The 14,251-nt window shown below is 51.1% G+C and overlaps 1 protein-coding gene across 1 annotated transcript in view; it reads left to right on the plus strand.

The window, feature by feature from the left end:
* The window catches only part of F2 (coagulation factor II, thrombin), a 270,935-nt gene that overhangs the window by 217,739 nt on the left and 38,945 nt on the right, over positions 1-14,251 (plus strand). The window lies entirely within an intron of this gene.

A 14,251-nucleotide genomic window follows, 5' to 3' on the forward strand; every position in this document is an offset into this window, starting at 1 on the left:
GTTTGTGCAGGGAAGTAGAGCAGTGTGTCACCAGGGTTTGATATATGCTGGATATCTTCTTATCCCCTAGGTACCCCATAAACACCTTCGCCTCCAGCGAGCTAAATTCGGGTAAAGAGTCTAGGCCCTCTAGACTCGGTGTAATGGCGTGGCAGAACTGGAGCTATTTAAAACATTGGGACCGGGGCATCCCATACTCCTCACGTAAGTCTTGGAAGGCTTTAAGAGTCGTACCTGACATTACATTCCCCAGTGTTGAAATTCCAATATTGTCCCGGCCTCGGAACCCCTGGAGGGTCGCCAGTGCTGGCAGGCATCCATTATGCCACAGGGGAGTATCCTCAGTTAAAGAGCCCCACCGGCCCATACGACGTAAGGCCTGCCTCCAAATCTGAAATATGACCTGGGTGGCTGGTGGCAGCACCTTCCGCAGCGGCGCCGAGTACAGGATAGTAGGTAGAGTATCAGACCCCATAAGATGCCTCTCCAGAGCATACGCAGGGTCCCCCCTGTCCCCGTACCACCACTCGTTCAGGACCAGTAGGTGGGATGCCTGGTAGTATGACAGGATGTCAGACGTTGCCAACCCTTCACAGTATGTCGACAAGAAACCGGTGCGTAGGGCCACCCGTACAGCGCCGCCCGTCCATAGGAATTGTGCCAGCGCCGAATCCACCTGTCGGAACCTTTGGGGCGGGATCGGGTAGGGGTGGTTCTGCAGTTGGTAGAGGAGATGCGGGAGGGCAACCATCTTGAAGATGGCTGACTGGCCATATATCGTGAGAGGCATGCGTGACCATATCTTCATTTCGGTTTGAACCCGGTCCCAAACTGGCGCTACGTTTCGCTCCCAAGAGACTGTGGGAGTCTCGGATAGGAACACTCCCAAGTTTTTAAGACCTCTCACCGCCACCTGCAGCGTGGATGCCCATGTCCCAACCCCGGAGCGTTCGCCCAGGACCCATAGGGTTGATTTACGCTGGTTCAAGTAGAGCCCAGAGGCTTCACCAAATATCCGCATAATTTCTAGGATACGCGGTCCCGATCTATTAAGATTAGTAATGAAGAACAGGACGTCATCTGCGTAAAGCGCTATTCTATCCGATGGTCCGGTCACCCATTCAAAGCCCCGCAGTTGCGCATCTATTCGCACCCACGCCGCCAGCGGCTCCATAGCAAGGTCAAACAGATAAGGCGAGAGGGGGCACCCCTGCCTAGTGCCATGTCCGGTGGAGAATTTGAGGGATATGGCCCCGCCACCCTCACTGATGCCGTCAAGTCTGTATACAGTAGTTTGAGATATGACAGGAAATGGGGCCCAAAGTTAAGTCGCGACAGGAGTTCAAATAGGTAGACCCAGCTCAGTGAGTCGAAGGCCCTATCTATATCGGCCAATAGGAGTGCTGCTTGCTCCCCAGTGCCCCTAACTGCTGCCACCGCAATATGGGCGCGTCTAATATTGTGTCTCGTCGCCCTATGGGCATAAACCCGGTCTGATCTGGGTGAACCAGTCCTGCTATGTGTGGGAGAAGACGGTTTGCCAACGCCTTGGCCAATATCTTAGCCTCCACATTCAGGAGGGATATCGTTCAGTAAGACTCATGCTGATCCGGGGGCCTACCTGGATTGTGGAACACTACCACCTCTGCATGTCTCCAGTCCGCCGGAAGGCTACCTCGCTCTCTAGCCTCTTCCAACACCGCTCCATAGGTGATACTTCTTAAAAGATTCACTCGGGAACCCATTGGGTCCCGGTGCCTTCCCAGTGTTAAGCTTCCCCTGGGCCGTGCCCAGCTCTTCAGCAGTCAATGGACATTCAAGGCTCTCTTTCATGTTCTCAGACACCGCGCGTGGTGGTAGGTTCGTGATGAATTTGTCTACCTCGGCCGCTGAGAGGTGTTCCCACTGGGCATATTGCTAGGCATAATAGGCTGCGAAGCTGTCTGCCAGTTCCTTTGGGTCTGTGATCGGGCCCCTACAATATCCCTGATCCCCGGTACGGTCTGTGCTTGGAATGTATTTTGACAGAGCCTGTGTAACATCGTACCTGATTTATCCCCCCCACTGATAGACTCTGCTGTGTGTCGCCAACCACACCTGTCGCGCCTCATTCAGTAATAGGGACGCATAGGACTGCTGTGCTAGCTGAAGTTGCCCCATCAACTGACAGTCCCCTTCTCCACTGCAACGTCTCTCCAAGGCCTCAATATCTGCTGTAGCTCTCACTAAATCCTCCCTGCGCTGCCTTCGGGCTGCCGCGCACCAAGCTATGACCACTCCACGCAGCGTGGGTTTCAAGGCTTCCCACACCGTCCCAGCGTCCGTCACTGAACCAACATTTTCACCTAAGAAGTGTGTTATGGCCTCCCCCATATGTTTCCTATAATCCTCCCGTTGGAGATGCCATGTGGAGAGGCGCCACAGAAAGGGCTGCCGCCCTTATCCAGACGGAATTCTACCGCCACCGGGGAATGATCCGACAACCCACGCGGTGAAATCACCGCCGATTCCACCCGACTGATCACTGCGCGGGGAACGAATATATAGTCCAATCTCGAGAAGGATTTATGGACCGCTGATAGGAAAGAATATTCCCTGCTCTGTGCATGTAAATAGCTCCATGTGTCCACCTAACCCATACCCTTAATCATATCTCCCACTTGGGTGTGTCGGCTACCTGCCCACCCCCCGGTCGACATCGATCCACACGGCAGTCCACAACATCATTCCAGTCTCCCTCAATCACTGCTGGTGCCTCGGAAATATCCGCCCATACTGCAAACAGCTTCTCTAAAAGCGACCACTGCAACGGAGGTGGGGCATTTACACTCCCAAACACCATAGGCTCCTCACCAATCGTTCCTTTAATAAAAACATATCGGCCCTGCGGGCCAACCCACTGCGTCGAGTGAACATACGACAGTCTGTGATGCACCAATATGGCCACCCCCCTGGACCCTCTAACAAACCCAGCATGATAAACCTGTTGGTAATTATACCATTGTAAACATAGTATTTTGTTGCCCAATAAATGTGTTTCTTGCAATAGCAAGATATCTGCTTTTTCTCTTTTCGCCTGTCGCAGAACCGCCCCTCTCTTAACCTTTTCAAGCACTCGCCGCACATTCCAGCTTAGGACATACATTGAAGCCCTGGGGTTCAGCGGCCTAGTTCCTTCATCAGCCATCTGGGGAGATATAGGGTGTATGCCCACCCGCTGGGCCTTGTAGATGTGTACACACATACCAGTGAGATCTCAGTAGAATCGTGCAGCTCAACCCAAATATACACCCCCCAACACCCACCCCTCCCCTCCCCCCAAACACGCCCCCCCCCCATACCTCAAGGACACTGAAGTACCTGTTGCGGCATGGGCAACCCCTGATCCCAAACGCGGGACCCGAGGTCGTCCACACCAATGGATCCCCAATAAACAACCCATTCACCCAACTCCCCCCCCCCCCCAAGAAACAAACTCTGAACAAGGGGAAAGCGTTCGCCCCTAATACAGTACCCCCCCCACCCGCCCCTGCTGCCGCCCCGTATAATCAAAATCACTATAGCACAATAGTCTCTCTCGGTCGTTCCTCTCAGCCCCAAGATCGCTCAGTGGGGATTCCCCCATCCTACCAGTCACCGCAGATGTACATGCGCACCAAAGTTCTGCCGCTCGTAGGTCGAATATTCAAGGAGCCGTCGTCGGGGGGCAGCCGTCTTCCCATCTGCCGCCCCCCGGAGGTAGAGCGCCTACTAGATCTGGATCTCCAGTTACTTTTGCTCAGCGATCGTCGGGGGGCCTGCGCCGGTGCACCACTCGATGAGGAATCCGAGTCTCGGCCCGGCGGAGTATGCACCCTCACTTTTACCGTCTCATCAGTCCAGTGGAACACTTCCTCTGGGGTGTCGAAGAAAAGAGTGCAGGATTGCTAGACCACTCGCAGGCGGGCCGGGTAGAATAAGGCATACGAGAGCTTGAGATCACGTAGGCGCGTCTTGGCCGCCGTAAACAATTGTCTTTGTTGCTGTACGAGCCTGGTATAGTCCGGAAAGATCAGGATTTTCTGATTTTCACACAAGAGGGGTTCCTGCGCCTGTCGTAGAATAGTGTCCTGATCGTGGTACTTCAATAATTTGGCTATCAAGGGCCGGGGGCGGGACCCCACAGGCGGCTTTTGTATAAGGGCTCTATGCGCCCGCTCTATTACGAAGCATCTTGAAAGGGAGTCGGGCGGGAGCCAGCTTTCCATCCACTGGGTCAAGAAACTCTCCATATTGCCCTTCTCCCAGCCCTCTGGGAACCCTACAAATCTCAAGTTGTTCCGCCGTGCCTGCCCTTCCGCATCTTCTGCTCAGAGTGCCAGGCCTTTCTGAACACCCTCCATGCTGGCCACCTTTCGCTTCAGGATCGCCACATCGTCCTCTACTCCCAATATTCTGGTTTCGACCTCCGTGATGCGGGCCACGGCATTTCGCAGATCCTGGCGCATCAGTGTGACATCCGCCCCCACAGCTCCGATCTTCGCATCCAACATATCCCTGGATTGGGTTATTGCTGCCATCAGTGCTGCATTGTCCGGCCCCGGGGCTTGGTGGCCCCCCGTGGCCCCAGCGCCTCCACTCGGCCCAGTGTATTTGTCAATGGGCCCTTGCTTCAAAGTCCCTCCACCGCTCCCGCCTCTGGTCATTGTGGATTGTGGCCGAGGGCACTCACCGTGGGTCCAGCTGCTTGTGTCCTAGGGTGTCGTGTCCAGTACTACCGGGGGATGTCATGTATGGGGGTCCCACCACGTCTCCAAGACCGTAGCCGTACCTGTCCTGCCTAGATGTCACGCGGGAGGCCGACCAGGGACCCACTGTTCATCCGTCGCAAGAGTCCGCCCAATGTCGCTCAACTTCACACCTCAGCTCCTGGCCCCCTGGATGGTGCCATGGGTGGCACCCTCCAGCTCACTGTCCAGATCCCTGTTCAGGCTACGGAACCCTCTTAGGCCCGATGCATTCGCCGTTCCCTGCGTCCGGCCTTGTACTCCGCTGCAGCACCCTCCGGGGGCCGACCTGCCCCCCGGTTTCCTTCCTACGATGTCGTGATGTGAGGGCCGTCCTTTCGGGTGGCACACCACTCTCGTTCCCAGGCTGCACTACAGGTTGTCAGGCCTTGTCGTATAAAGTCCCAGCACCACAGGTCCATGCAGAGGCCTGGCCCCTTACTTGACTGTCCTCCGCCAGTAGCAGGTTCCTAGGGCCCCTTATACGTCGCCCCTGCCGTCGTGCATTTCCTGACTCTGGGCCCTTTGAAGCCGATAGTGTTCCACTGGGACCAGTGCGCTCCGGAGCAGCCGCCCCAACTGCCAGTCTCTATTGTAGGCCTAGTGCACCCCTGTATCCTCTCTGAATGCCGATAAGCCCCCCGATCCCCTGCCGAGGGCATCCACTGCCTGGGCGTCTCCACCGATGTCGCCAAACTTTAGTCCCCGGCTGCATTTTGAGCCCTAGGCCTCACGTTATGGAGGCCCCAGCACCTCCGCCACCTTCAGGGGAATCGGGCTTCCCACTGGCAGCCGCCACTGTTCGAGGTGTCTGCGAGGCCCGCTACAGACTGCTAGGGGAGGTCGGGACACTCCCGCACCCCCAGGCCTCGCTCCGACGTACGCTGCCGCCTTCGGTGCTCCTGGCTCGGGGAGCACCAAACTCGAGGTCCCGGCTGTACTTCACCTGACTAGGCCGCCGACTGTCTCTCCCCTCCTCTCGGCGATCGGGACCTCCAGCACTTAGGGAACGCCACCGGAACGTAGCAACTCGGTTCCGTAGGCTATGCATCCGTTTTGGGCAGCCGTACGGTCAGGGGAGATAGGTTTACTCGTCGGATAAGTTACGGGCAGGACAGAGCTCTTCTAGGCTGCGTCTTCCATGGTAGCCCGCTAAGCCACACACCCCAGGACCTTTTAATAATTGCCAGAAAAGTCTCGCTTCGCACTTTTGGTAGTTGATTAACACGCCAAATGGCCAGAGGTGAAATTTGTATCGCCGGCAACCACTTGAGCTGTCATAAATTTTCTTAAGGAAGTGTTTGCACGTGAAGGATGTCCGTCAACTTTAGTCAGTCACGGATAATGGTGTGCAATTGACGTCATCTGTGATGAATATATTTTTAAACAATTGCGGTATTAAACATATTTTTACATCATTGCACGAACCATATGAAAATGGACAAGTTGAACGCTTTAATCGCTTTTTGAAAGGTTTTGTGATAGAGGCCATTAAGTAAGGCAGTGGTAGGTTGAGTGCATTGAGAGAAATGTTATGGCTATATCGTATTACTCCGCATACCACTACAGAAATTCGTCCATTTAAATTGTTGAAAGGGAGAGATCCGGATTCCAGTGTTTGTCCCTGGTGGTTCAAAGAAAAGTGCAGGAAGGATTGTGTAGAGAGAGAGTGTGTAAATGACACTGCTAGGAAAGTGAAAAATACGCAAGACAAAAAAAATTTTGGTATGATAACAAGTGGAAGACAGATGCATGTGTTTAAAGTTGGTGATTGGGTCAGGATCTTGAGCCCTGGTTTTGTTCATAAGGGTGCAAGCAAGTTTGGTAAAGCTATACAAATTAAGAACGTTTTCACCAATGGTGTTATCACTGAAGATGGGAAAGTGTGGAATATAAGGAGTGTAGCTAAACCTCCTAATAATTACTTTGTAAAAGTTGATGAGCTTTACAATAAAGAGGAGAATCTTAGTAATGAGCACCATGTTGTTCAATATGATATTTCCCAAAGTGAGTGTGAAAATAATACTGTGGCTTCAAGAGTAAAGTTTTCTAATCACATAAGACAATTTAAAAAAAATTGGATGATTTTGTTTAGTACTATGTATTCTACTAATATTAAGATGGGCATATCCTTGCCACAAGATTTTGGTTTAGTTTTGTTGTTTTCTTTTTTTTACATGTATTTTAATAAGGGGGATGTGTTACATTCTGTACCTTTAGATATGCTGTCACTATAATAATAATGATCACACAGCCTTTCCTTGCATGGCATGCGCTATGTGTATCTTTGTACGGTGGTCCATGTTCTGCTTCGATCCTTTGTTATAGATTCCATCTGGGTTTCAGTTGCATCTGGAGTCGCGGATGGACGGATGTTTTTGCTGTGCTGACATTAAATAAACCTTTTTCAAGATGATGCAGTCTGCCAGATTATTATAGTACACTAGCATGAGCACTCTACCCCTACAATGTCTACGTCCATTCTTAGACCTTGTAAGTGCAGTAAAGCCATAAAGAGTATATGGTCTGGGAGTTGTTCATTACAAACTCGCCAGCTCCATAATGGCTTTACTGAAACCTGAGAAGTTTGGTAGCAAACTTCCAAGCACAGTACACCCACACTGATACTAGTGAGGGATTTAATTAACATACTCAGAAGAAATCTTAGAGATGCAACCCAGAAAAACATGCAGCCCTGGTGTGGTTCCTGCATGGCTGCCCACCATTTGCCACCACCAGACACGTTTTTGGACTCCAGGGTAGAGGGCCTCCACTCTCTGGATCCAGAAACAAAGCCAATCCTAGGCAGAGGTGTCCTGCCTCCTCCTCCTCCAGGATGGGCTGGGTCCACGAAGGGTAAGCTTCAAAGGCCTGCCGCCTTTGTTAGCTGACTCTGCCTTTTGCTGCCCCCAGCAACTGGCTCCCACCGGTTCTGACCCTCACTTTGGGAGGGAGAATCGGCAGGAAAACCAAGTTAGGAGGAGAGGTGTGACCACCTTTGCCAACCCCTTCCATCAGGTAGGGGAGGCGAGATCAAGCACACATCTCAGTACCCTCTATCTTCAAGATGAGGGGACCCAGCCAATCAGAGAGGATCATGCCCTTCTCCCACTGGAGGGTGGCATACTAGGGGGTGTACTCACCCCAAGGAAGGGACCTTTTGGTCCTGACCTGGACACCCATGTAATGCCCCTAAACCCTGAACCTTGCCTACTCAGATTAGATAAGAAGAATGAAGAAGGACCGAAGAGCCATGCTGACCCAGGAAGAAGAGGACACCAACTGCTTTGACCCCGGCCCTACCGGCCTGTTCCAGCCAGACTCCTACCTGTAACTCCAGCCTGTTCAGCAGCCAGAAGCCATCCAGAACCCAGAGGACCTGCCCTGCCTTCATCTAAAAGACACTGTCTCCGGATTTGCTCAACCAAAGACTCCAACTCAGAAGCCGGATCCAGGTGGCTCCGCAGATCTGCACCCGACGCCCACGGCCCGAAATCGAGGTGCCCAACACAAGTAGGTCTCGCCAGCTATCCTGACCTGGGATTTGGTGATCTCTGACCTTCCTCCAGCTTCAGATTGATGCTGGGAGCCTCAACCTGAGGGGTCACCTGACCGAAGCTGGTAAGAAGATCCGACGCGCCCTGCAACCGACCAGCCACAGCCTTGGATGGCGCATCTGATGGTGTCCGGGCATCCCCCAAGAACCCAATTTACATCTCTTGCTGGTGGTCGCCTTCAGGAACCCTCCTTGCCCAAGCCTGCAGCTTTTCTTTCAAATCGGAGATCTTCATTGAAAACCAGAGGGCTCCCGACGTCTTCTTGCAAAAACCAGTTGATGGACAGAATGCAGAACAATGTCATACATTCCCCCAGTACAGAGATCTGGGCCTAAATCCATCGTTTTTTTTGCACTCCACACCACTCCAGTTCAGACATGGCCATATGCAAATCAGCCTTGACCCTGTGCCTCATGGGAACAGTCCAGCCCGAACTGCCAAGCCACGTCTTTCCTGGACCGGAATCAAGCATCCTAGGACCGGTTTCTGGCTATCAGCCGTCTTCAGCCAGGATAGCTTGACTCCAGTGGTATGGAGAGCAAGGGACTCATCCCACTCGGGGTGACAAATGCAAAAACCACAGTTGATGGACAGAATGCAGAACAATGTCATACATTCCCCCCAGTACAGAGATCTGGGCCTAAATCCATTGTTTTATTGCACTCTACACCACCCCAGTTCAGACATGGCCATATGCAAATCAGCCTTGACCCTGTGCCTCATGGCGAACAGACCAGTCGGAAATGCCAAGCCATGTCTTTCCTGGAGCGGAATCAAGCATCCTAGGACCGGTTTCTGGCTATCAGCCGTCTTCAGCCAGGATAGCTTGACTCCAGTGGTGTGGGTGAATGTATGACATTGTTCTGCATTCTGTCCATCAACTGTTGTTTTTGCACCCAACGTCTTCTTGGCGCTCTGTATTCGGCAGCTTCTGTGCTGCTGATGGTGCAGCTCCTGTGCTGATAGTTGTCTCCTGCAGTTCTGATCTTAAACCCCAGGAGCTTTGCTCCCACAACCAAGTGTCCTGCATGTAAGCAGCCCCTGACCAAAGGCTCCCTGACCCTATTGCACTCTACACCTGGCCACCCTAGTGCCGCTGGTGGTGCGATTTGAGTGCCTAACTGAACCTTGGTTCCAACCCCTAAAAGCTATTCTTGCAGGTCGTTTACTTACCTGCGCACCGATAACCTTCTTTTCTCCCATAAGAACCAATGTTATGATTTGTTTTGTACCGACTTTTGTATTGAAAACAAAGTAACTGTGCTTTAAACCCAAAACTGCTGTACTTGCCTGTATTTTGAAAGACTAATTGTGTGATATCTCAGCATAATACCTCAATGAGTCAAAGTAACTGAAAAGTAATCTAAAAATAACCTAAAGTCATTTCTATGTATTTTATACTGTTTTGAAAGATAATACAAACCTGTAATGATGCCAATGTAAACAACAATTGCATTCCTGTGTACAGCCTTGCATTTGAAAACATATTTTCCCCACCTGTGCCAAGATCTGCTTAGTTTTACAAATTAAACATAAGCATTCCTTTTTAGGTCGAGCTGGTGTAAGCAGTGCAAAGCACTGCGCCCAGCGAAGCATTTTTTTTTACCCACTTCCTGGGAATGTGAAATAGGGGATGGGCACGCGCAGGAGAATCCCCCATGTGAGCGCGCACGTTCACCCACACGCCGTGCACATCTCCTGTCCCAGATTACGAGAAAGTGGATAACACACAGACACACACGCGCGCACAGACACACACGTGCCCCCACAAACCCCCACTCACCGGGTCTGTCAGACTCCGCTCGTCCCGCGGTGGTGGCGGCTGCACGAGTTAGTAGCCCCCTCCCTACGCCGCATGAGTCTCGCAGCATTCCCTTAACTACGGCGGCAGATCCAGGGACAGCGCATGCGCGAGCAGCCCTCGCGCCCCCACCCCCCCGTCTCCTCCCCGGGACGGATGTGGGCACGAGCCGCAGATCCAGGGACAGCGTCTATACTTGTTTTAAGAGAGTTCGTGCCCAGACGGGCATCTTTTTTTCTTTGCCAAGTGAAACCTGTTCCCTGCGCAGTCACAGACTCAAGGTTTGTATTTCACGCCTCTCTGGTAGGAGTTGGGAAAGGGTGGCGCAGCTCGGTGACTGGCATGTAGGCCCGGCACTGCAGGGCTTAAGCTGCAGCGCCTGGGTCTAACTCTAGCTGTGATGATGAAGCACATCACAGGTGGGGCAGGGCCCTGAGACGGGGCAGACACCGAGGAGAGGGGGCGGGGGCATGGGCTGGGCTTCCACCGGGTCTGCATCCTCTTCAATGCCTGGTGCAGACTCTTTCGTGCATCGAAGCGCCCCCATCAGACAGGGCCACCCCTGGCTCCTGCCGTACTGCATGCTTTACTGTACCAAGAGTGAATTATAGATTCTTAACTACACAGTAGAACACAAGGCGCCGAGCACTTCATCGAAACGCTGCATCAACGGACGACAGAGCCAGGGAATGCTGAAGCCCTGCGTCCGGGTGCACCTCACCTCACCTCGACCCACCCCAGTAACTGCAGGAGCGCGGCTCCAGACACCAAGGGGTACTCATGGTACAGCCTTAAGAATAGTTTAAAGGGCCCCGGCAGCTCTTTAGGGCCACAAGTTGAGCAGCCGCGCCCGAGGGGAGTTTACCAGCGTGTGACCTGATGCACATTGTCAGTCAGCCCCACCGCTGCTCCATGGTGGACGCTGAGAAGAAAATGACCTTGTCTGGGCCTTAAAATCAGGAGGGAATCATGCTTGGCAGAGAGGTAGGAGTAGGGTGGTCGCCTTTCCTATAGAATAATAACGGTCATTTGTTGTAGTTTTAAGAGTTTGCACGGGCCCGGCGTGATACTAACCAGGACTCCAATCAACGCCATATATATAACATTGGGTAATGATTGGATAGTGTGTGATTAGTATTTCCCAAAAATAAACTGCTCATATTATATGATTTTATTAGTATTTTTATTAATGCTTCACAGTTCCACTTCTAGTAAAGTCATGAATTCCTGCATCGCTGCAGGCTGAACTTACCAGTGTACTAGCTCGGTTGATTGGCCCCCGCTCTGCTGTGACACCTGTGCCCCGACCATGAGAGCGGTGTTCGAGAAAGAGACAGTCTGCGTCGAGGTCTCGGCCTCGACGCAGATGAAAGGCGGAGCTGCTGAGGCCTGCAGTGTCTGCATCGAGATCTCGGAGCAGTTGAAAGGCGTAGCTGCTGAGGCCTGCAATGCCTGCGTCAAGATCGCGGCGTGGGTGAAAGGCGGAGCTGCTGAGGCTTCTGTGCACTTCTTTATCCACGGGGGCTTGAGCTGGTGCGGACATGGTCCACAGACCTGAACAGACTATTTGCAGCCTGCTGTGGGGCTCCCCTCTGCACGCAGACTGCTCTCACGGTCCTTAAGGCCTCCACAGTGATGCCTCGGGTGCCCATTTCACCTTGAGAGCCGGGCACAGCGTTCAGACGGGATGGTGCGTGTCTGCAGAGCTATGCTTGGGGAACGATCACACGGGGAACGTGCACACACTAACACGGTGTCTCACACTCGTCCGTTCTTCAGGCAAACAGGTGGAAATGCTCGAACGTGATTCCGTCTACATTTGGAGCGCATCTCTGACTAACAAGTTGCAAATGCACAGGATTGGAAGTAGAATTATTTAAAAAATTCAGTGTTGCTTACACGGGTTTCCATGTATGCACGTGTAAATATGCGCACTGCATCTTTAGGCGCCTAAAACACGTGATACAACATTGCAATTGCATTTTAAAATGGTGAGATGTTTCCTTTGTGCAGGTGTCTTTTAAATGTTAAAAAACCCACAAACTTTCAGTTTTGTGGGTGTCCATGGACTTTGCAAGGCATCTCTGCCTCAGAATGTCCACACCCTGTCCCAAAAAAGATCTGTGCACAGGTAATACTTCTGCTGATTCCATTATTTTCTGAATGTTAATCAACATTTTGGGAACACAAAACTAGAGGACACACCTGTAACACAAGCCGGTTGCACTCGTAAATCCACCTTCAGGGTGCAAATTGCTTTGCGAACCAGACCCTATCTTTTTACCAATTTGTTGTGCTGAACTGTCACTTAGTTCAGTAAATAGTCACTTAAACGTTTACCTTTGAAATTGTGATAGAGAGAAATGGTCTTTCGTCTGTGTTTTTAAACAAAAGGAGCAAAAATAATAAGGACAACTTACTAAAATATTACAAATAATGATAATGCCAACCTCTCTGCACACACAATCTCAAAAGGACTGCCAACTCCAAACATACAAGTATGGGCCACTGTGTGCGTCTCCCTTTTGTATGTGCCTTTTCTCTCGTCGGCTGTAGACTAACCTTGTCTAGGTCAGCAGTTTGCGTAGAAGAGGTGACTAGAATGAGCATCCTTGAGTACAAGATGCGAGTTACTGCTTTTTAGGTCTCGGCCTGCCAATGCGCTTGCGCATTGCTGGCGGAGATTATAGTAAGGGCAAAAGAACAGTCTATCAATGGCGGATTAGCCACAGTTCATATGATCTATGCGCGTGCACAAACCAGCCACGTCACAAACCACCATTTGTCTGTGCCTCACATCACACTTCAAAGGCTTCCGCTCCCCGCCCCCCACGTGCGCACACCAGCAGTCTCCTACTTCCCCTCCCACCTCCCACAGCCGGCAGCTCTTCCCATTCACGCCCTCTGCAGGTCACCATCTGCCAACTGCGACTCCACCCTCCAACTTCACCCTCCACATACAACCACAAACAACCACACACACACACAACCACACACATCTATCTATCGCCCTCACTCTATCTATCTGGCGCCATCACTCTATCCATCTATCTATCTATCTATCGCCCTCACTCTATCTATCTGTCGCCATCACTCTATCCATCCATCTATCTATCTATCTATCTATCTATCTATCTATCTATCTATCTATCTATCTATCTATCTATCTATCGCCCTCACTCTATCTATCTATCTCCCTCACTCTATCTATCTATCTCCCTCACTCTCTATCTATCAATCTATCTATCTATCAGCCTCACTATCTAACTATCTATCACCCTCACTCTATCCCCCTCACTCTAGCTATCGCACTCTATCTATCACCCTCTATCTATCGCCCTCTAGCTATCTATCGCCCTTACTATCTATCTATCGCTCTCACTCTATCTATCGCCCTCACTCTATCGATCGATCGCCCTCACTCTATCTATCGATCGCCCTCACTCTATCTATCTATCGCCCTCCCTCTGTCTATCTATCGCCCTCACTCTATCTATCTATCGCACCACCACAGCATCACTCAGGGGCACTACAACATCACTATGCGCTACCACAGCATCACTGAACGCTGCAGCATCACTCGTCACCACCACAACATCACTGAGCGCCACCACCGCATCAATCTGTGCAACCATTCAACAACAACTAATTATTTTAAAAAATTAAAAGCCATTGTTATTTGTAATATCAATACATCTAAGTCATGTAAATACAAAACATGTTGCATTACAAATGCTATAGGTGTCACATTTGCAAAAGTTAAAAGTATTGGCATTGTAAATGACAAAGCTATTAATTTCGCTATTTTCAAAACGAACACAAATAAAATATTTGTCATTTACAAGACCAATAGCTCAAACTTTCCTAATGCGAGACCTATTGCATTGTGAATGCTTGTTATACTTACCTAAATGGTCTGGATTCTGGCCCTGAGTGCGTGCCATCAGTCTTGCCTGAGTGAATACAGTAAATGCTTAACACACCCTCAGATAAGCCAAACTGCTCGCTCACTCTACCACAAAGAGAGCTCTTAGTGATTATCTAATTTAGCCTCTGCTATACCAATAGGGACTCCCTGGACTCTGTGCACACTGTACCTTAGTTTGCTATAGTATATACCGAGTCAG

The sequence above is a fragment of the Lissotriton vulgaris genome, chromosome 2_2 (genome assembly GCF_964263255.1).
Source record: "Lissotriton vulgaris chromosome 2_2, aLisVul1.2, whole genome shotgun sequence".
Lineage (NCBI taxonomy): Eukaryota > Metazoa > Chordata > Amphibia > Caudata > Salamandridae > Lissotriton > Lissotriton vulgaris.